The sequence below is a fragment of the Idiotropiscis lumnitzeri genome, chromosome 9, assembly GCF_059441095.1.
Source record: "Idiotropiscis lumnitzeri isolate Australia: NSW breed Sydney's pygmy pipehorse chromosome 9, RoL_Ilum_1.0, whole genome shotgun sequence".
In the NCBI taxonomy this organism is placed as follows: Eukaryota; Metazoa; Chordata; class Actinopteri; order Syngnathiformes; family Syngnathidae; genus Idiotropiscis; species Idiotropiscis lumnitzeri.
Genome location: NC_142399.1, coordinates 7,376,313 through 7,400,187, shown reverse-complemented (window position 1 = coordinate 7,400,187; position 23,875 = coordinate 7,376,313). Strand labels below are relative to the sequence as shown.

Below are 23,875 nucleotides of genomic sequence, written 5' to 3'. Positions count from 1 at the left end.
AAGCCAATTAGGAGCGTTCACGGCGAGTGATTTGTTTTGCTGCGTGCGGTGGCTGTCCACTCAGCAACATTTATGAGTGATTAGTTAAGCTTGGACTGAGCTCTATGAGGAACCTGCGAGGAGCGACAAAGCCACATTCACGCGGCGCTCGTAAAGGGGGAAAGGCCAGGGTAGGCTTAGCGGTAGAACTTTTGGAGAGAGGGAAACCAAACGAATAATGAGGCCAACAAAGACGTTCTTTGACAGCTCCGCTGTGTGTTTTCAAGTGAAGGGCAGGGGGAGGCCCATTTACGAGAAGTTACAAGATGACACCGGCTAAGGCTTTGAATGAGATACATTTTGGAGATGTCACTTAGGCTAAAATGGAGGTCAGAGCTACGTCTTGGAGGCTAATTAATGCCAAGGGCTGCCACTTCTGAAATAACAAATGTACTCAAATTATCTTAAGTTTACTATTCTTAATAATACATGCTATTCATTAATGTGTGGACACGTTTCATGTCCACGATTTAAGACAAAAAATATCAGCAATTATTTAACAAGGTAGGAAAAAGACAAATCAATATGCAATACTTTATTTCGCTCATTTTCGAGTAACCGCTTCTAGAGCATTTCTAGGAAATCACAACGCTTAGCCGAGGTGGGTGTAAGAATATTATTTTAGAATAATATGACTCAAAAGTAAAAAGTAGTCCTCCAAGTGATTACTTTGGTAGAGGCAAGGAAGCATTAAGTGGAAAAAATACTCAAGTACTGAGTAACTGAGTTTTTTTTTTTTTTTAAACAAAGCATGAATGACTACTACAAAAAATACAAAATTAGAAAGTACAAATTCAAATATTGCCCAACAACATCATAACATTACATAAACAAATACAGATTTTGAATGTATATATAATAAGCACATATACGCTAATGACATAGTTGCCCAAGTAATTGTTGAATATTTTCAGAAAACAAGAAAAAATACGTAAAAATAAATAAATAAATAAAAAGCGGATTATATAAATGGCACATAGTAGAAAAAAAAGGTTCCAGTTGCATTGATTTAGGCATTTGTATTAAATTTCACGTATGCAGCATCTCATTTGGTCTATCAAGGTTAAAGAGTGCGAGTGCGACCTCTTGGCTAAATGAACAGTTCATTTCGCACCGTGGCAGTCGTATCTAATGAATACTGTTAAACAGCCTAAATGCATTTCAAGCCCCCCTCTGCATGGAAGCGTGATTACAAAGGACGGGTATATCAAGTGGTCCTTTCATTTGGTTAACATGATCAAATTGACTCCCGTGTCACGAGAGATGACACCGGCGGTAATTAATTTCTCCATTAACGCCGGGGCCGATGTGACAGTCATGCAAACACGGCAGGAGAGCGCCGACAGCGGTGGGGGAACTCGAGAACTCCGGCGAGGCGGAGGAGGGCCTCGGAGAAGGAGGAGGCGGATGGGGAGGTATCGCGCGATCTGTCTGCGGGGAGACAGCCGTCGCGCTTTACACTAAAACAGCACGTACGCGATAGGCTGAGCGAGCACTTTTCGGGGTGCTTGGGAATTTACATATAGTAATGAACTTTTGAAATAAAGACAATAATTAGTCAAGGGAGCTGTTAGGGCCTGTGGAACTTTTGGTGGGTGGATGGGGATGTTAAATCATCTTTCTGTAGAAAAACCGTGAATAAACAGAATGCAAAGAATGAAACAGTTTTTACCATTTTTGTTTCAATTCAGGAGACATTGTGTTGCTCCTTCTGGTATGTGTGTCTTGGCCACCTGGTGGCAGTATAACGCGTATTTGGAGAACATAACATAAGAAAGCAAGCAAGTTGTTTACGCCAAAACGATTTGCTGAAATGTTTGTACTCACACATTTAAGTTGGGGGCCAGAATAACGAATATTAAGTTCTGTAAACTCTTTGTTGACAATGCGGCAAAGCCAATTTTTACTTTCGCAAAATTTTAAACATTTTGTTGAATTACCCAACTGATTATTGAATCAAAGTTTGTTGCCTTGAAATTGTGAGTTTACTCAACTTATTATTTTTTTTCCAGTGAACTACATTTTAATACTGGTCATGTATTGTTCTTAGGTGGTGTCAAACCTTTGAGAACCACATTTCTAGATTAGTTCGACATGACCAGGATCCGTCAGAATGCTCTCACCATTTTAATATCATAGCCTTCAAAATAACCAAAGATAATATTTTTCATTTGGTGTGTCATTTCCAGCCCATTCTACAAATAATTTGGAGAGGGTATGAATCATCTTGGAATATATTTATTCAGACATGCATCAGAGGAAAGGGAAGCCTCTGATCAAATCAGAAGGCTTATGAACTTATTCCATTCGAGTCAAATCCGCCCCTCAGTGGATTCAAACACAATGATAGCTCCAAATAAAGAAAACACCTTGTTTTCATTAAAAAAAAAAAGTGCTTCCTATTTCCCATTTATAAGGACTGATTCTGTGCATGTTTGCCTGCAGGCTGTCTGCTGGCCTTTTTGAGTAAAAGTGAAACCATCCCGGGGTTTTCTCCCAGGGAGGGACGGGGGATTGATTGTCCAGGATTTTCACCACAATGCCGCCATATGGGGAACAGAAGGATGATCCGCTGGGCTCCCCGCCTGAGCAAAGGCAAACACCCATCCACATATGCATGGAAGTGGTTATTTAGAGTCAGCGCCCTCTTTAGCATAACAACACATGAAACACAGCAGTCATTTTGTTTCCGCCAAGAGGCATTGTCAATGGGCCTCCTTGCCTCTTACGGTGCCTCCATATGAGGCAGGATAAACTTAAGGGCCCAGGCTTGGTGTCAATAACAAAAACAAAAAAAGTCACTTACATGCTTCCCAAATCCTATCCAAAGATGAAAAGAAAGGGGGGAACTTCCTCAAGCCGTGGAAATGAGCTTATCTCAAGACAAATGCATTTATTGAAGTGGTTGTTCACTATTGTGTTTTAACGATCAGTTCCCACTAATGATAATTACATAAAATAAAAAAAGTTAGTTGAAACTGTTTTCGTCACACATTTTTTTTTTTTTTTTTTTTTTACTTCCATTGAGGGCACATTGGGCTGCTCATTCTTGTGCGTGCAACTTGGACACCCGGGGGCAGTATAAGACGGATACAGTGGACCCCAACGTATACACATATAGTTGACAGCCAATTAAAAAAATAAATAAATAAATAATCACATTCAATATAGATTTTCCATGAAAATCAAGTGGGTGTGAATTTAAAAAAAAAATCATGGAAAAAAACAATAAGTATATAATTTATAAATAAATAAATAAATAAATAATATGTCATAGTTTGAAAAAAAAAAATTCAAACTGAACCGCAAGTTTGCGGAATATGATTGTACAAGGAGATGTCGCAATCCCTCAGCAGTGAATTTAGCTGTTCTTCATCGAGGATAAAGAATATATGACGTATGGGGGAATTGTTAGATTGTCTGTATTTGTGCTGCTGCAAGGGTTACAAACAGAGGTGGGCGTCGTCAGTCCGTCAGTGAGCCGGCTCAGAATGTCCGAGTCGCCTGCGACACCCAAACAGCGAAATGCTTAATGTAGCTCAGTGACTGGCAGACGATGGCCACCTCTATGGTGTTTCCTATCATATATTAGCATTAGCATTAAGCTAGCAGGCTTGAGTACATCACTCATTTTGCACGTCAAGTGAAAAACCACATGTTGTAATTCTATGCAAAAAATTAAATAAAATTATGTTTGAAATCATAGCAAACAAACCCACAAAAATCTTTTCACATGAATAACTTAAATGTCGCTGCCCATTTATCCATTTTTATGCAGCGTGCAAGTAATGCTCAGGTATGAGTCGGCATTAAAAAAAAGAAATAGTTAGCAGGAGTCAGTTCTCCCTCTTTTTATGGCCAAACGCAATGAGCCGATTGGCCATTTATGTCTGACTTGCGTGTGGTTTAGCGGCGCTGGTCAGCCAGTCGGCGTGCAACTTAAGTGTAAAGCGCTATTGTAATAACGACTTGCTGATGGGAGGAAGGGAAAAAAAAAAGGGCAGCAGTGGAGCCGAACTGCCTCATCCGAAACTGTCTGATTATGACTCGGAATGGATGAGTTGATCCCACCATTCTGCGGCCATTAAAATTTTATTGTAAGACAAGAACGCTATTTTGTTGTTTGGCGGGAAAAATGCATGAGCAGTTCATATTTTGTGAAGCAAATCCCTCTATTCGACTTCACTACAATGAAACCTCGTTTATCGCCGGCGACATATTCCAGAACGCAAAAAGTGAACATTTTTTATATAAAGAGGCAATCTAAAATACATTTTTTATATAGATCCACCCATTCCAAACACATTTAAACCATATAAAGTCATTCTAAACACATTGTAAGCAGATTTTAACCCAAAAATCGGATCCACAGATGAAAGAAAAAAAAAAAAAACTTTATTTATTTATTATTCGAGGTTGAAAAATAGTTTAATTTGAAAAGTGACGGGCTTCTCTCCGTTACATCAGAGTCTTGACGCATATCAAGATGCTAATTGTCTAGGTCGCATTATGCTAATATTAAACCCGCAAGCTAGCAAAATTATTTGAAAAAAAAAAACGGCGAACAAAGCCGCTCTGCACAATATGAGGGAGCAGGGTCGGGCACACTTTTTGATTGGCGGGCAACAATGGGTTCTAAAATTTGACAGAGGGGCCAGACCAGAAGCAGATGGATGGAGTGTTTTGGTAACCTCACCTCATCGGATAAAAAAAAAAAGAATACATTTAATTTGAAATGAAAGTGAACAAAAGCATTACAACATCATATATGTATTTGAAAAACCAGAGTATTTAGAAAAAAACGTTTAACGGGCCGCATGTGGCCCCCGGGCCGTAGTTTGCCCACGTCTGCACTAGATAGTCTTATAGGAGGGTGAATTTTATTATTGATGTAATTTTTACATGCGTACATATTAGATAGCGGTAAGTGCCAAAAATTGAGCGGGATCACGTGTCCCTTTAAATTCTCTCTCCTTTTTGCTTCGTCCTGCAAACTGACACAGCAACTAACAAGCAACCAAATGTATTAGCAATTCATCCATGAATGTGCTGAATGGCTGGATTACTGACCTTCCCTATTGAAACCAGGAGTGGGCATTTTCTCCTTCTGTAAGCTCAACCTTGATTCTTCCCGTGGAGAGCTGATGGTAAATCATAGCTCCCCGCAGAATGAACTCCGCTATAAGGCGACAAACTTAGTGGAAGTATTTATCGGGGGCGCGGTAATGCACTGTGTTTAAGCCACATCCAGTGAAATATAGGTCCCACTTTTAATATCCAGAGGGTGAAGCGGGATGCAGTCAGGTGCTTCGCTATAACCAAATGTTACAGTATAAAACAACGTGTCACGCCGCTATTTGACATGAATGAGATTAGATGGAATTCGTTTCTAAGTGAGGGGAAATTACAAGCCTACCGGGGCCGCACACGCACACACACACACACACACACGCATCCGCATGTGCTCACCCCCGCCGCGGCCCGACAACGGCGGTGTAGTCGGGCATGAACGTCGACATGAACAGGGAATGACCCCGCAAACCACATCCGTAACCACCTTGAGTGCTGCAGGAGGGAGCCGGTGGTGTTGTTTTAAAGGTCAGACCAGTGTGAGGTCAAACTAGCATAGACGCTACCGCAAACCGCTGTCAAGCAGGATGATTGCACTTCATACAAACACTCATGTACAGTATTGCGTCTTTTTTTGGTGGTTTTATAAAAAATTACAAACATTACATTTGCGTCTTGCGGTAACCGTGGCAGCGGTCCCCGGCCATTTTGCGTGACACGTAAAGCAATATTTTGATAAATAGCAGAGAAACAAATTACTTTTGAAACTCGAGTTTTCATAACATTCAGTTTTCGACAAATGTTTCTGGTTAAATGCAGCCACGGTTTTCATACAAATGCTGTTTTTGTAAAGAAACAAAATAGTCATAATTTAAAATAAAAAAAAAAAAACATTTCCATGAATTGCATTTTGTAAATTGTGGAAAAAAAAAAAAAACGTTTAACGGTTGACAGCTTTTATTTTGGCAAAATCGGTGTAAAAAAAAAAAAAAAATCCCATCAAAAGGCAGACCTTCAAAATAAAAGCACAAAGCTTTATAAAACAGTTTCACCACACTTTCTTTGGCCTCATACTCACTTATTTATCAGTCACAATTATTAAGCGAGCACAATAATTTGAGCTTGACTGCCCAATAAGCAACAATCGGGCAAAAGAAAGTGTGGTCAAACTGATAAGGTGCTGAATACTTTTATTTTGAAAGTGCGATTTTTGACAAGGCGTGACGCAGATTTTGCCCCAACTTGTTGTTGAGCAGATCAGGAGGCTTGCTATTGTCTTGAGTTATTAAAAATTGGATGTGGACTTTCGGTTTGGTGATTTTTTTTTTTTTTTTTTTTGTGAGCCTGCCGACACAAATTACACACTTGGCCAGCAATAGTAAGGAGACAAATGTACACATGCATAATCAGCATTTCAACCTAAAGTTAAAAAAATTGATTTAAAAACCGAAGTAATGCAGAAATAGGCCTTTATAATTCCAAGTCAGTAAAATAGTGATGCAACTAATTCCTTTCCAAAGACAGTCGTTGCTTTGTAAAGTAACTCTCCCAACACGGCTAATTGTCCCTTGACATGTTCAACCTCTTTCACAAGTTTGCAGCACATCATGATGACACCTTGTGAAAAGTGACCTCCACCTTTAACTCCTCCTGGAGAACAACACGTGTCAGCAGCCCCCCCCCCCCAACAAGCACCAGCACCCCATGGGCCCTGTCAGGGGGTGAAGAGGTTAGGCGCTCTATGCCCGGCCTTCTTCGGGACCACCATAATGACTGCTAATTACGCCGCCATCTGCGGGGTGGCCTGTGCTATGTAGACACCTGTTCATTAAAAACGCAGCGAGAAACTTTCCCCTTTGCTGCATGCTCCGAGCAGATGTGGGGAACTTGAGTCACATGACTTGACTTGAATCTTACTTCAATTGCCAATTTTTGGCCTTAGGACTAAAACTAAGATGTGACTTGACTTTGACTTGGTATTCATAAAACTTGACTCAAACTTGGACTACATTAACTGATTCTGATGATTTGAATCAGGTATGTTTGGAGTAGGGCGAGAGCTAAAAAAGGCAGGATATGGCTCTCCAGGAACCGGAGTTCCCAAGCCCTCGGTCACCAGTCCAAAAATGCATCAAGAAGAATTTGGAGTATAAGATCATGTTATTCGCACAAAGAACAGAAGCACTCGGATTGGCACCCAAAATGCCCTTTCCCTAACTAGGGTTGGGTTTAGCGAATGAGTTCCGCTTGGATTTAAAGTTTCCCAAAAAAAATTTGTTTAAAATGACCTTAACTAGAATCCCATGCCGCATTGTTACCAAAGGTAGAATCCTTGTCACTTATTGTGCATTTTAGGTATTAATCCTTGTTGTGGAGGATGATAGATGATAAAGGAGGTGGCCGTAATACACTAAAAATATTTGCCTACCGCCAGAAGAAGGTACAATAAAAAAAAAAAAAAAGAAGAAGAAACAGTGCTAGCAACAAATGTGAGACATATGCTAGCTAGCTAGTGAAGCATGTAGCTAATTAGCTAGATAGTGAGTCTATAGAATGTATTTCAGCAAAATGTAGAGATGCTAGCTGTTATAGCTGTTTGGAAATGTTCATTATAAGTCATTGTTATGATAATATATTGACGTTACCTTGAATTGGTCGATGGTTGATGGGTGCTGCTGTCGTAGCTGTGATATCAAACTTGATGTGTTCCCTCGTGTGCTATAGCAGCCACTTTTTGTCACCACATATTGTACATCCTTCCTCTACCAAACTGCGCTACCTGAAAAATAATCAAAAGAGACAAATATTTCACACATAAAAAAAAAAAACAGGTCCCACTTATTGTGAATGTAATCAATTTTAAAACCGGGATTTTTCAACCCATGGTACACATTGAAACTGGCCCATGCCTAGTGGGGACTTGACTTGCCATAGTACAAAATAGTCTCGCTTGAACCTTGAAGTTTAAGACTTAAGACTGGCACTTATGTGGCTCACTATTGAATGTACTCAATAGTGTTCCTACGCGCAAATGATAAAAACATTACAGAACCCAGTGCCAAAATGACTACCATCATGCTTCCATACATTAAATATCAATCAAACTTCAAAGAAATGCGTGAATGAAGTGGCTCTGCGGCACTAATGATTGAGTGAACTTTGCTTGACACTTTCCCAGCTCTCCAGGAGGCATCGCCAAGGTTAACCAGGCCATCGGGCGGCATTAAGAGGCACGAGTGGGTGGCGGGAAGAGGGGGGCGGGGGGGGATGTTGTTTTGAGCAAGAAGCCAATAAAAAGCTCTCCGATATCTGCTGAGGGGAGCGTAGCCTGTCAATTGTGTGGCCCAAAGAGGTGATCTGCCATTACCGACTCTCGCAAGACTAATGAGAGCCATTGTGCTGCCAGCTCCTTGAATTATATGTCGATACTCATTCGGAGTGGTCGCGTTGAACGTGGCCTGTTTGACTTGCTTTTGATGTGGAAACACTTGACACTTCAGTCGGCTACTTTGGTGGCTCTTGTCTTAACGCTGCATTACAAATTCGGGTGTTGCAACTGACAACACAAACAATCTGTGTTTACTGGTTATGATAGATTACGGGTTTGAATCTCGTACTCCAGATTCCGCCCATATACCAAAACGACGCCAGATAAATTTTTGTCAATTTTCTACTCTCTTCTTTACTCATTTACTGTTATTGACGGCTTACGACGTGCAAAATTTCTTTTTTTTTTTTTAACTACACTTATTCATTCAATCATCCCAATATCATCGTTTAAAGAATTTAGCGAGGGATACTGCACCTATTTTTAGCCTGTTATGAACCGTTTATTCGCCGTACGCTACGAAGTAATGAAGGCAAATTTACTTTGCTCTAGCATCCAGACACACTTTGTATTAAATCCTAATATTTCACTTTCACATTTATACAAACAGATGATCGCCAGGCTTGGCATATTTGACCATTTCATCTGCTCATTTAACCCGAGCCGGTCCGACGCAGCAATCATAAAGCGAGAGCCAATTAGGATGTTGACGGATTGCGTTTGGAAGACAAATTTGGGGATGTAGAAGGTTGACATAGCTGCTGCATCTCTTTCAGTGTGTGCGCGCCTTCCAATTAAGTGTGCAGAAGCATATTTTCCCCCTCTCGCTCTCTTTCTCTCTCTGCGGGATCAGAGCGTCTCCCTGACGGATGAGTCGCTAATGAGAGCAAATCTTGCTAAATCCTCAAGAAACATGATGAATGAAATCGTGTTCAGACCGTTCATTTGTCGTGTTCACAGATGAGACCAAACACAACATTTATCTAGTCAACAAATTGTAGCCCGTCATTGTTCATACAATGTTTGGCTCATTAATACATGAGACAATTCCCGATACGTTTTTTTTTTTTTTTCATTTTCCCACCTCATCTCAAATGTCGTACATGTAGAAATAAATGAGCAGATAAATTAGCAAAGCGATCTTAACCCTCACCGTATATAGCCCTGTAATTAGATAGCCAGCAATCGGTATCCTATTCTTATATTTGAAATGACAAAGTCTAACGTTAACTCAGGTGTGGGCAAACTACGGCCCGGGGGCCACAGGCGGCCCGTTACACATTTTAATCCAGCCCGCCGAACTTGAAAAAAATTAAATGAATAAATCTTATACTTTTCTAAATACTATGGTTTTTCAAAGACATATATATCGTTGTAATGCTTTTGTTCACTTTCATTTGAAGTTAAATGTATTTTTTTTTTATCCGATGAGGTGATGTCCCAAAACATTCCATCCATTTGCTCCTGGTCCGGCCCCTCTGTCGAATTATAGAACCCATTGTGGCCTGCCAATCAAAAAGTTTGCCCACCCCTGCCTTAAATCATTCACTGCCATTGACGGATGTAGACGCCAAAAAGTATATTCATTGTACCTGGGCTGGCAGTGAATGAGTTTTTATTGGTTACGAACGTTGTTTAGCGGACAGCATCGAAGTCGGGCTTGGGAGAAGAATCCGACAGATGGCTTAGTCTTGTGACTTGTATTAACACCTTCCGCATTTAATGAAGTGTTAATTGCTTTTTTAATACATAACGGAATGCATGCAGTAATGCAAACAGATTGGCTTGCGGCCGTCCCGTTCAATGTCACCTTTACATATCTGACGATAGACAAGATGGAGGACAAAACAAGAGAAAAAGATTATTTCCAGAGCTAATGAATGCCTTGTAACTGCGGTTGTAGCAAACAATTTTAACCATCGGCTAAACTATTTTCAATTTCAAATACATTTAAATAAAAAAAAAACAAAAAAAAAAACGAACAAGTCATGCTTCTCCAGCCTTCCTCCTATTTTAAAAATACATAAAATAAAAATAAAAAAAATTAAATTAAATAAAAAAAAAAAAAAAGAAAAAGAAAAATAGGGCTGCCCCCAGTAGCTCATCAGTGTGTTTTATCTGTGTGGATTGTCCTCAAGTGACCATAATTGCCCTGCTAACTTCGGGGGAAGTACTTTATTAAATTAAGCCATCTTTAAGGTCAATATACTTCTGTAATGAGTTGTCTCTTTTGATCATCAGAGGTGAGCTTGTACCCCGCTCCTCATTCTTTTTAATGGCCGCCGCGTCGTCACCGAGCCACGTGTTAACGTCGTTATTTATTTCAATTTTTTTTTCTATTCGGGCTTAGACTCAAGTGATGCTTCGCATGCTTAAAAGCCATTTCCATAACTAAGTGTAATTTCCCCTCGGTTTGTTCTTGTTTAATGAGGTGCAGTCTTGTTTGTATGCCTCCCAATGTCACCAAAAAAGTCGCTCAAGCGACGGCCTCTGAATTAAATCAAACGGGAATCACTACGCAGTCGTATTAAGACAGAATACTGGTTTTAAAAAAAACAACAACAACAACAACAACGGCGTGCTCTAGTCACTTTTACATAAAATTTGCTCAGACTTTTTTTTTTTTTTCTGTTTGCTGGGTGACTCGCCACTGAAACTCTTGAGGGTTCCTAATGATGGAATGTGTAAATGACTTTGGGGTGGATGCGCTGAGGCGAACAGTGATGGCGGTGGAGGGGGGGGGGGGGGGGTGAAAGAGAAAATGACCAACATTGATTTATCCTGACTGTTCTCTTGTCTGCTCGCTGCAGTCAGAACACCTCGCTGCATCCCATTCCCTCCCATTATCTCCCCGCGATCGCCGCAGTCCAATGACTTTCCTACAGGGTCATAAATACTTCCTCGCGGACCCCATACTGCTTGCACATCATCCTCCCAGACGCCGCCTAATGACAGCCAAAGACAAGACAATGCATCCTTCGCCTGGTGGTTGCCAGCCGCGGCTCGCATACATTACACAAGCGGCTGGACGAGGTACAGAAACAACGGCGAGAGGCCGGTAGTCGCCGTGTATGTTCGCCGCACTTTGCATTTAAAATGGTACATTAAGGAAACATGTTGGAAAGTAGCGCACATGATCGATGTCTGTAATGACGTGTTTTTGCGCTGTGAAAGTCACGTGTTTTTTTTTTTTTGTCTACATTGGAGTTCCCAAACTAAAAAGAGAAACAGTGACCCACAACTCAAACATGCTATAATGTCAAGATTATTTTTTTTTTAACAGTACACAGCCAAGGAGTTGCATGCAGTACCACATTGAGCCACAACATGCCGGGCAGCACTGAGCACTATGCGGGAAGAGATTCAGCGTTCTCAACAAGCAAGAAACAAGCAAGAGGACGTCCTTTTGGTGCTCTTCCCAACAAGCAGAGTCAAAATATACCTGTGAGTATTGTTCTATACTCTGCTTGCATGCGTTGCTGTTCCGTGTGTGTAAACGAAAAAAATAGTTAATTACCGTTAACTATAATCATTTCTCTTAGCCCATCTATTCTCTATCTGTCAACTTGTTTTGTTGTGTGTGTCAGTTTTTCAGTAAGCTGGCAGCTACAAATACCAGCAAACACTTTGCTCTTAAATGGAAAACTTGTGTGAGCGAGTGAGAGTAAAGGTATGAATGAGCACTTAAAGTTCAAATGTGTTTCAAGTGTGTGGGTGAGGCGGTCTCTCGACAGTATATCACAGATTTCGCGCGTGGGTCTGGAATTTATCCGCCGCAACGCAAAATGACGGTTCACTGTATTGCAGGTGTGGGCAAACTACGGCCCGGGGGCCACGTGCGGCCCGTTAAAGGTTTTAATCTGGCCCGCCGAACTTGAAAAAAATTAAATGAATAAACCTTGTTAATGTTTTATTTTCTAAATGCTGTGGTGTGTCAAAGACAGATATTTTGTTGTAAAGTTTTTTGTTAATTTTCATTAAAATAATTTTTTATTTTTTTCTCAGATGAGGTGAGGTTACCAAAACACTCCATCCATCTGCTCCTGGTCCGGCCCCTCTGTCCAATTTTAGAACCCATTGTGGCCCGCCAATCAAAAGGTTTGCCCACCCCTGCTCTATAGTATAAACAAATGGAACATTGGCAATGGTCAACATAAAATTATGGATTGCGCTACAAAATTCCCAAGATGTCTTATGGTTACTTACAACATAACGACACATTTCCACTTCTATTGACAGTTATGCGGATACTTGCCAGTGTACTGTATAAGAGGAAAGGAAAAATATGCAACTATACCGGACACTGACATGCTTGGCTTAGGTAACAAAACATCCACGGAACGCTGTCAATCAACTGCTTTCACGCTAACAGAAGAGCGCATTGAGTCAAACACACTCTTAATGGGAAGGAGACCGTTTATCAGACACAATGACTCCAATTAATTATTTTGATGTGTTGGTCATCCAAATCAATTAGAGAGCAGCACGTAATGAGCCGCCAGCATAAACAAATTCCTTTTCAGCACAAACATCCTGCAAGGCCCTATTAGCGCAGGCCACATTTAAAAAGGAAAAAAAATATGGATGAAAGAAAGAAAAGAAACCTTTGGTCCTTCTTTTTCAGAGGGTCGGGTCAAGCGGGTCATTGTTTTGTAGATTATTGTGTGTACAGTCAACACAACAGCTAACGAGCAAGCAACAAGCAAATGCTTTTCATTTGCTCGTTTACAAACAGAAGTGGTCTGAATTAATGACCTCTGACCAACATTTGGACAAAAACCTGCTCGTCTGCCTTCTTTGTTACGGAGAAAATTAAGGGAGACGCCAAAGGGTAGAAATAGTAGCAAATAGGTTAAAAGGAAAATGATTGTTGGCGTATTTTCAGGGAAGTACAATTAAAATGGGCCTCCGATATGTTTTCATGCGGGTGATTCAGGAAGACAAGCAATACAGAGAAAAGTCATGTTACATTTTCTTTTGTTTGTTTGTTTGGTAGTAATTTTAGTAAGTTACTTTTAAGCTTTTAAAAGGGATAGTCAACCCTCCAAAATTCAGAGCAATAAAATGTTCTATGCGCTTTCACGAGTCCAAACATTGTGATTAATGTTGCTTTTGCGGAATACGACTTGAGCAGCAAAATCCTCCCATTTTTAGCCATCTCAGAGGGCGGCCATTTTGTCACTTCTGTCGACTGAAAATGACATCACAGTTGCTCAGGGCTTCATGTAACAATCAATCATGGCTCAGCTGTTTTCTGAAGCTTAGCCACGATTGTTCATTATCTGTGATAAGCCTTTATTCATCATGAGCTGAGTCCTGAGCAGCTGTGATGTCATTTTTAGTCAACAGGAGTGACAAAATGGCCGCCCCCTGAGATGGCTAAAAACTGTTTTACTGCATAAATCATATTCCGCAAAAGCAATATTAATCAGAATGCGGTGTTTCGACTATTGGGGCTGCATAGAACATATTCTTGCAAAAAAGATTTTTGGGGGGGGTTGACTCCCCCTTTTAATGCTGTCATTTCATGTGAAGCACATTGAGTTAGCTTGTGTTAGAAAGTTACAATGTGAATAAAGCTCCTTGTCTTGTCTTGTAAAAAGTTTTTAATACATCGCATAATATTGTGCAGGTTTAATAAGTTAGTATAGAAATATAATTTTAGTAGCACTGCTTTTAATAAGAGGATAATAAAAAATAATATAAATCTTTTTTTTTTTAATTACATACAGTTCGCAATGACACAAATTTGAGTTTGCATTTCCATTCATGATTTTCTAGGCCACTTCGCAGGCCTCTAATTTGCAATATGGAAGCAGCACGAGATGTTGATGGCTCAGCAGGTGTTGAACTGCAATGACGGCGAGCGAGCTTGCCAACGTGCGCCTGCTTCCTGCAAATTAAACGATCTGCACTGCGGGTGTGTGTTCTCACGTGCGCTGCAGCTTATTTGGCATGGGGTATAAAGGGACAGTGAGCTGGCAGGAATGATACGGGCATTTTTTTGCATCGCAAAGCTGCCAGATTCTCTCTTAGTTCCTACTGTTCCAATGTACGTATATAAATTTTATATCCAACCATTGAGAGAGTAGAGCCCACTTTGTGCCGTCACATTTCCATCAACACGATCTAGAGTACATGTGGCCCAGAAATGTCTTCTCTGGTGGTCAAGCACAATTAGTACTAACCTACGTACATTTACAAACCTAAACTTTAAAGCAGTGGCTTCATACATGCTGCCGTTGAAGTGAAGGGACACAAAAAAGAAAACAATTACCTCATCGCCAAGGCACCTTAAGATGTGAATGAAACGGGACAAAAAGTCCAACAGAAATGAAAGCACTCACAATGAGCATGGATGCTGAACTATCTGAATGTGTTAATTACACTTTTTTTTTTAACAATTAAACTCATTGTTGTTCCATTAAATGTTATTGTTACTGAAATGTGAATACATTTCGCAGCAGTTTATTCTCTTCTTTTTGCATCGTTTCTGCTGGCTGCATCAATTCCAGTCGACGTTCAATATTTTTGGTCCAATCACATTTTGACTTCTGTATGTTGCCTATCAGCTGTGAAATCAGAAATCATCAAAAAGTCATTCAAAATCAAACGTGTCACATCAGGTTTTCATCATCCTATTAATAATAATATATGTAATGAAACATTTATTTATGAATTAGTATGAATTAAGGGTTAGTTTCAGCAAAAGGGAGAATTTTTTTTTTATTAAACTAGAAATGACAACACTTGGTAAAAATGTGCTAGAAAAAAAGGATTGACATTTTTTAAATCAAAAATACACTAAGGGACACATGAAGCCCTCTCTGATTTAAAAATTTGCAGTTGTAAGTTTATTTAATTTCATTTTTTGATGCTATTAAATACTGTAAACATTCATTTTGAACAGGTCTGAATGATTTCTACGGCACAGTTGCGCCTCCGTATAGTATTGTTGGTTTCTATAACTGGAACATGTTTTGTGGTGGTCTTAAGAAGTGGATTCAGTCCCCAGTGAAGGCCCAGGTACCAAATTCACAAGTCGTCACTGTACTGACACCACGGCAGGTGCGCCGGTGTCGGTTGTGATGCTTTTGAGCGACTGTCACCGAGCGTAGCCTGCATATTGTAAAGCGTAATATACGAGCCGGGGACGAGCATATTCTCTGCGTGGGTCTCACTCGGGAGGGGACACGATTGGCTGAGCATTGCTCTACGGCGTATGCCCTCTAATAGAACGGCGTGTTGGGGCCTGTCATTGTGTGCGACGAGGAGGCCTGCGTGGTAAATGAGTGTTTTAGCAGGCATGGCTAATGTCTGCGAACCTGCAGTGTTTAGCTTGCTGTTAAGGGCGACATTAGCGTGCACGCAGACAACGGATGCCGATCCAAGCCTGCAGGTCCTAACACACGCAATTGTGTTTCTGCCTCATTTCATGCACCATAATCAAGGCTGTGTTTTTTTTTTGTAAGAGCTTAGCTCTAAATCTAGCTGTGTGCAAGCCGCACGTGCGTCGATCACGGCCCTGATGGCAGGCTGATGCGGTAGAATGAATTTCTTTACCTCAGCTGAATATGCGTTTCAACTTCTTTCAAATGCATTCACGTGCGATCATCAGTGGTTTTATGGGATGGCAAGGAAGGGCAGCAGCCACCTTGACCAAAATGCCTCCTTGCCACTCCTACAATCGGTAAGTAATCTATAATGTAATTTTATTACATCAGAATCCTGTGCCAAATATATATATATATATTTTTGTAATTTATTTTGACATCACAAAAAAGAAATCCCATCCATCCATTATCTGAGCCGCTTCTCCTCACAAGGGTGTGCTCGAGCCTATCCCAGCTGTCTTCAGGCAGGTGGGGGACACCCTGGACTGGTTGCACACAAAGACAACAACCATCCGCTCTCACAATCACACCTTGGGGCAATTCAGCGTGTCCAATCAAACTACCATGCATGTTTTTGGAAATGTGGGAGGAAACCGCAGTACCCAGAGAAAACCCACCCAGGCATGCAAAAGAAGGCCGGAGCGGAAATGGAACCTTGCACCTTGGAACTGTGAGGCCGTCGTGCTAACCAGTCGGCCGCCGTGTCGCCACTATAAAATCATGTGAACCTAAATCTAACGGTTTAGCCATTCTTTTACAGGGTATCAAGAATAAGGGTCACCAATTAATCGGCAGACTCAGGTTGCCGATCCCCCCCCCACATTAACATACCACAACAAAGTAAAAAGATAATGACAGTCAAACTCATCTTCACATCTTTGTTATTGTAGGTATTAAAGGTCATTTCAGTCATTATATGTTTTAAATATTAATCGGTTTATGGCGATTATATTCTGCTAAATATCGCATTCGGCATTGGCCTAAAAAATCCATACCGGGCGGGCCGTAATTAAGAGCGTCTACAACGTATTAAATGCAACATTCTGTAACGGCAAAGCACAATTGCAACAGCGGGAAAACAGATGTGTTAACTGAGCAAAAACTGTTGCAGTGTTTCCTCAGACTGGAAAAAAAACAACACATTGACGCAGAGGAGAGGAGAGGAGAGCTGGTGACACGCGCAGCACAAAGTAGCCTTCCTTCTTGTTTACGCGTTTGTGCATTTTGTGTGCGTGCGTGTGTGTAGCCCCGGCGCTCTCCCGAGCGACAGAAACCTTGTTGTGATTTATGCAGGCCCGCATACGAGTGCTGGTTACGCAGTAGCAAGACATCGATCTGACAAAGCAAAGCAAACAATAAAGAGGCGAGGAAGATGATGTGCCCAGTGGAGTGGAGAAATGGAGAGTGTACCTATAAGAGCTAATTATCTGAGCACATAATTCTTCAGGTTAAGACAGCGCCGGGGCTGCGGGAGAGAGGGCCCGGCCCGGTTTCTACCAGGATATGCAAGGTCACATCTCTGGTCTGCGATTTGTCAGGAAATATGACCTGGAATGCAGAGCTCTCCCTTATGATGAAAACGCACGATGCTGTCAAGTTATCAGTGTTGCTGCCACTAAATCACAAGTCACCGTTTAGATTTTTAAGATGTTGTTTGTTGTTCTTCAATTAGTTTTACGGTATTCAGTGGAACCTCGGGTTATGGGTGACCTGGTTTACAAACAATTCCGTTGAGGGAAAAACTTTTGAAGAGAAATGACTTCAGTTTATGCCAGTTATTTTAGTCTTAAAAACTGACTAAATAGAAAAGTACAATTTTATTAAAAATAACTAAATGAAATAAAAACAAAACTGAAAAACTGAATTTTACGTTCACAAAGCTAACTAAAACTGTATTTACACAAAAATGTAGTGCTGTCAAGTGATTATAATTTTTTTTTCAACTAATTTATCACAAAAAATTCCATGATTAATCGCGATTAATCAAATTTTTCAACTACTATTTTTTGCGAAGCTTGTAACAGATATTTACTTGAATAATATCCCAAAAATGTTAATATTGACAGCCCTAATATATATATATATATATATATATATATATAAACGGTGCAGGGTGAGGAACAAGGAGCCGCTAAAACAATTTACTTACAGCCACAAAGATATCAGCGGGAGTCTTTAATTTTTATGTATTTATTTTGCAGGACCTGTGGCCAATGCAATGAGCTGTGAGGTTAAATGTGACCTCTTCTTTACACAGCTCGCAATCCACCATATAAATATGGCCTTCCAAACTCATCTCATCTCTCCACAAGCCGCCAGAATAATAACATTTGCAATTATTGCTTTCTATCTAAGTCGTTCTCTGCTCCCGTAAGCAGAGATGTTTTAATTAGACACCAGCAGCAAAAGCAAGCAAACACTCCCTGGAAGGAAAAAAAAAAAAAAAAAAAAAACAGAAAAAAAGAAAGACTGGGGGGGTGCTGGGTACTGGCTGCCATTAATAACATGATATAAAAGCAAAGGCAGACAGCCTCTGACACTTTTAGTAGTTGGGGAAACAAGATGTAATCTGTGCTCAGTGCCAGGAGCGGAGCGCGGCGGAGGGAAAAATACGAGAAAGAAACAACACAAACAGTGCGCACATCAATTATGAGAACATTATCTCTGGAAGGTTCTACTCGCACGGACAATGGGAGGGCCGCGTGTCATAAGACGGACGTGTGCCGTTTCCGTGTGCACTTCACTAGTCATTCAAATCATATGAACGTTCAAAAGGAAATGAATCAAAACCTCGGCCTGTTTTTTTGTTTGTTTGTTTTTTTTCCTCCCTTGCAGTCTTTTATGTTACATTGCAGCATTTTGTGTTGGCCGCGAGACCACAGTGTGCAGGGGATGAGGCTCTGGTTAGTGGCACCCTTGGCACCCATCGAGGCTTGGCATAGTGCTGGGCACGCTCCACTGATCTTGAACATGCTGAGGTTTGAATCCAGAAATGCCTTTGTGCAGCCGGTTCAGACGGTTCCCTCGCTGCATGGCACTAGTCGGGGCTGCACTCATTTACCCGCGGATCACATCACTGCTATGAAAGCGCATGCACATGAATAGGAAAGCGGATAATAGTCGCTCTTTGTAGGGCGAGGAACCATATTTGGAAACGTCAGTTGAGGTGGACGCTTCTTTATGAGGAGTAGGAAAGTAGAAAGGAAAGTAGTATCACCCGTTACATGCCAGATCAAGTGAATTTGCGATATAGATATAAAAACTCTATTTGAATACCACCAGATATGGTTTAAAAGCATGTCCGGCACTATTTTTTAAGAGTCTTGAAACACACAATCCCATTTAAGCATGTTATAAGAAGCGCGAACGAGACCGATGATGAAAACCAAAATAACAGTGCAACAGTGTATCAATCCCATTTTGTTGGGAAAGAACTCACAATGTACATCAACAATCATATCCGAAGATGTACATTATAAAATAAACCCACAGCGATTGCTTTCTGTTGGCATAAAAATCAGGATTAAAGCGTTGACATTGAATATTCTTAAAAAACAACGAGGCTGGCTTTAAATACTTCATGTTTTACTTCATTCTTCTTTCAAATTTACAGAGTCAAAACTAAATAATTTGCCACCATCTGGAATTACACGCGAAATAGGAGATGGAACACAATAGTTATAAAACAGACGCAAAAAAAATCCACAAGCTAGCAGCCCTGCAAATCGCAATGAAGGGGATTACTATACTAAAATGCAACGATTTGTTTTCCGAAAAATGACAAATATTACTCCAGATTAATGTGTCAGTCGTGAAACTCTTCTTCTTGTGTCTGCGTGTCTGTATTATCCTGCCACCTGGTGGACAAGGCAGACACACCAGAAGGAGCAGTACAATGTCGATGTCCATCGAAATCACTGATTACGATTTTTAAATGATTAATCATGATTTTATTTTCTTCATTCTTATTATCTAACTAAACATTGTTTGTGTCCTTTTAATGAAAAGTCAATTATTTCAGATCATGGGGTATTTTAAGTTACCACAGGGGGATTAGCATAATGTGAATGTTCATGTGATTCATAAGATCAGTGGACCAGCCTGGACATCTATTTTATAGAGTTAGCATTAGCATTGGTGCTAAAATGTAGTTTCTTGTTTCAACGCCTCCGTGACCATTTTACAAACACACATAAACCTCAGCACCTTAATGTAAACTGTTGTTTAAAATCAGAATGAAAACAAACAGCTATTGTAGCTTTAGTTTAAATCTGTTTTTGCGTGTTCAACTTGACGCATTTGCTCATTCTTTTCACACACACGCACGAGGTCGGCTTGTGTCATTGTTTGTTTGCTCAATATACAGCATGAATTCTAATTTTGGCAGCTCAGGCTGGCCACATTACGCATGCATGGCAGTCTGGGATGGGGTCCAGCTGGAAGCATGCACCCCACCAACAAACCAGCAATAGCTGAGTAGTTTCTTATTTCCCAATGGTGTTTGGAATACAAATAGAAAAAAAGAATTACCTATTCAGTGGTAAACATGTGGAATTGAAACTTTTTTTCCCCCCCATTCCTGAAATATAATGGCACCGTTGTAGATTTAAGGTTTTTATCTCATCTGTGCCAGGAAGCACTGATAGCGAGAGAGGGGAGATATGTTATATTTGGATCATTTCCAAATCCTATTATGAAAATCTATTTTCTCCATACACTCGGGGGGGGGGGGGGGGGTTGTTCTCCTGTAGAGCAGCCAAACTGTAAATGCAAATCAAAACATGTGAGTACGACATGAGTAAAATATCAGATTGATTGAAATGAGAAATGCTGTGCTTAAATAAATCACTTTCCTAGTGCCTTTGGAACATTTCTACAACATGTATTTGTCAAAAAAGTGTCAGGATGACCAATTCAAATCCACTTAATGGTTTGTCGAGCCTAAACTGACCCTGTTTCATGCCAGTGAGCAAACCGTAATTATAGCTAGCTAGCTATCTCTACTAGACAGTATCTAGCTAGCTAGAGAGATATTGTCACCCCCAGAGGAAATTTCCAAACTGAAAATAAAACCAAGATAATTACACATAGTGTATTTAAAACAGGCACACATCTTAGCCTTTAAGTTTGCCAGCTTAATGCTAACGTTAAAAGAACAGACAGACATAACAATACTCACAACACACTCTTTATCATCTGTGATGAATGACTAATTTACTGACGAGTAGTCTCCTCGCTCCGTATATGCTTATGTCTGTATTATAACATAGGTGTGCACACCAGAAGGAGCAGCATAATGACCATTAAAATGACGTAAAAAAAGTCCTGTAAATTCTTTAATCAACACTATTTTAGCGAAATGTTTGCTTTTTAGTGTTTATTTGTCGTACATTTTTAATCTTGATTATTTTGTAAATCATGTTAGCGTATCCATCATCCAGTTTTTTTTTTGTTATTGGTCCTTCTTGCCTGGGACCCCCAAGGGAGTCTGGAATCAGCCCCTGCCGTCACATGACTACAGAGCTATTCGAGTTTCTTGTACCGCTGCCTTTTCCAACACGCCTCCTCCCGCCCTCATTGGCCTTTACTGTGTACAGTGGCCTTTCCATCAGAATCCCATTTCCCGCCGCGGCCTCGGAGCCCCTTCCTCCTCGTCGTCCTCCTCCTCCTCGCACTGAAACTCGAGCCTCCTCTCTTCCATTGTAGCCGGCCCGTCCGTGATGGATGGCCGCACCTCAGGTCCTCTCAGCCTGTCCATCAAGCCCGGCGATTAAAACACTCGGAATGACCAACATTTTTCTCTCTCCTCGCCAACCCCTTTGTCCCCCCGGTGCCACGGCGGCCCTCTGCCCCCTCACCTTTCGAAGCCCCCTCCCTTCCACTTCAAGTGTCCCCAGAAAGCCGCAATCCATCTTGTGAAGAAAAAACATCATTTATTCTGTACTTCCCCGATAATTTACTTTTTCGCTCTCTCTTCCTCTCTTTCCGTCTTTTCCTGTCCTTTTCGGCCCTCCCTCCTCTCATACTACAGGAATTCTCCATTTCCCTATAAAATGAAAATTCATCTGGAATTACATCTTATGTCATCATTATGTTTATTAAGCGTGGATGATGTATATGAGGGGCTGCGGTGTGCCGCTGAGTGCTTAATGATGCATAAGATTAAGCCGAGCCTCTCAGCTGTGCTGAGACTCCCCTCTGCTTCCCAGGCTGCAGACGCACGCTGGGGGAACAGGCTCCAAACGGCCATCAGGTGAACAGGGGGGAGAATTGAAAGCCTACATTCTCTCTTTTTTGTGGCCGCGGAGGAGGAGGAGGAGGAACAAGAAGAGTTGCTGAGAGGAGAGAATCGGAGAGTTGGAGGCGACTTGAGAAAAACAGAAATAAACGGGCTCTTGTCAAAGGGAAAAACAACTACAATCCCGCCTACTTGTGATAATCTACAGCAAGCGTGGGCAAAGGAAAAAAAAAAAAAAAAAAAAAAAAAATAAGCTCCGCTTCATTCTTGAAAACAGCATGCAGAGAATTGGGGGGAAAAAAAATAATTTCATGTGCTTAACGTCATATTTATGCTCATGTCCATTAGCCCCTCAGTGTTTACTGAGACAAGAACTTTTAAAAACAAATGAAAAACACTGTCAATGCAATTAATAAATAATTCTTTTTGATGACTTATAATTAAATGGATTATCAATACTACAATTAAAATGAGAGAATTTTCAAATAAAAAAAAAAAAAAAAAAAAAAAAAGAATATGGCCCTTGAACATGAAAAGCTTATTACCTTTTCCTGGCAAAGCCAATGAGTTTGAAATTTTAGCAAACTATGTTTTCTTTAAGTTCATCCAACTTATTATTTATCTACTTAATTTGCTGTGTGCACACAACATAAAAAGTTCTTCCTACTTTGTGGTAATAACAACACTTATTGAAGATTGGTTGGGGACCTTCTCTGCCTTTTCTTCCTGCTCATAATTACGCTGCATCACTCCCAGTAGCTCACAGTGCTGCCCAGCATGCTGAAGGTACGCGACTCTAAATTCACGGCAAAAACCATCGCACACGCAAACAATGAACCACGACACAGCGGCAGCAGGATCACTGCACGTCCCTCCCCATGATGTCACGATGTTGACCGTACTTCACAAGCAGCGGCCGATTTGCTTCCGGGCGTCCGTGCAGTAGCAACGGCAGCGGCAGTCGATGACAAAAACATTATCCTTCTGGTGCTAAACAATCCAATAAACCTCTCCACGGGGAAGAACTTAACCTCTCCTCTACTCCAACGCTGCCTTTCACAGCACGTGACGCCTGCCACAGTAAATTCAAATCATTAGTCTTCTCGCTTTGCCATCACACGGGGGAAGGGGAAGTGTGTGTGTGTAGGGAAAAAAAAAAAAAAAAAGAAGTCTGCCTCTATTAGTAATGGAGACCTCGTCAGGGACCTTCCACGGAGAGCCCTGCCTTCCCAATTCCCACAGGAAAAATCCCCGGCACAAAACTAATTCTACTTTTAATAATCTGTCATCAGGACCAGAGGCAGTCATAAATTATGTGGGGGAGCATGTGCGGCAACGGGCCACAAGAGGGAACTCGTGGAGGAGGAGGGATGGGGGGGGAGGGACTTTTAGTGGAAATCACAGGCTGAGTTGGACAAACTTTGCAGAAAATAAATAACAATTTGCAAGAGAGACATGTCGTAAAGTTGTCACATGTGTGCGGCCTGCCATCAAACTTCCTGATGGGATGAATGTAGAGTTACAAGTCGTCAGAGTCGTACCGCAACATGCCGGACACCACTGAGGCCTATTAGAGGAGAAGCGGTTTGATTAGGAGCAGTTGTGTAGTACATTACCATGTTTCGCAATTGAAGCTGCAAGTTCTGATGACAAAAATGTCAGGAAAAGCCAACTAGAACATCTGAACTTTATTTGGGGTTAATTAGATGGAGACAGGTGTGCGCTGGCTCCCAAAATTAGTTTGAATGTTGATAGGTTTATCCTAAAAACACCCTCAGTGATTTTTTTTTTTTTTTTATAATAACC

General features: G+C 41.0%; 1 long non-coding RNA gene across 1 annotated transcript in view; it reads right to left on the bottom strand.

Moving 5' to 3' along the window:
- Nucleotides 1-23,875, bottom strand: part of LOC148330057 (uncharacterized) — an 88,773-nt gene that overhangs the window by 53,866 nt on the left and 11,032 nt on the right. Inside the window, exon 2 of the long non-coding RNA XR_015844998.1 lies at nt 7,755-7,888. This is a non-coding gene — a long non-coding RNA (uncharacterized LOC148330057). The remainder of the gene's footprint in view (nt 1-7,754; nt 7,889-23,875) is intronic.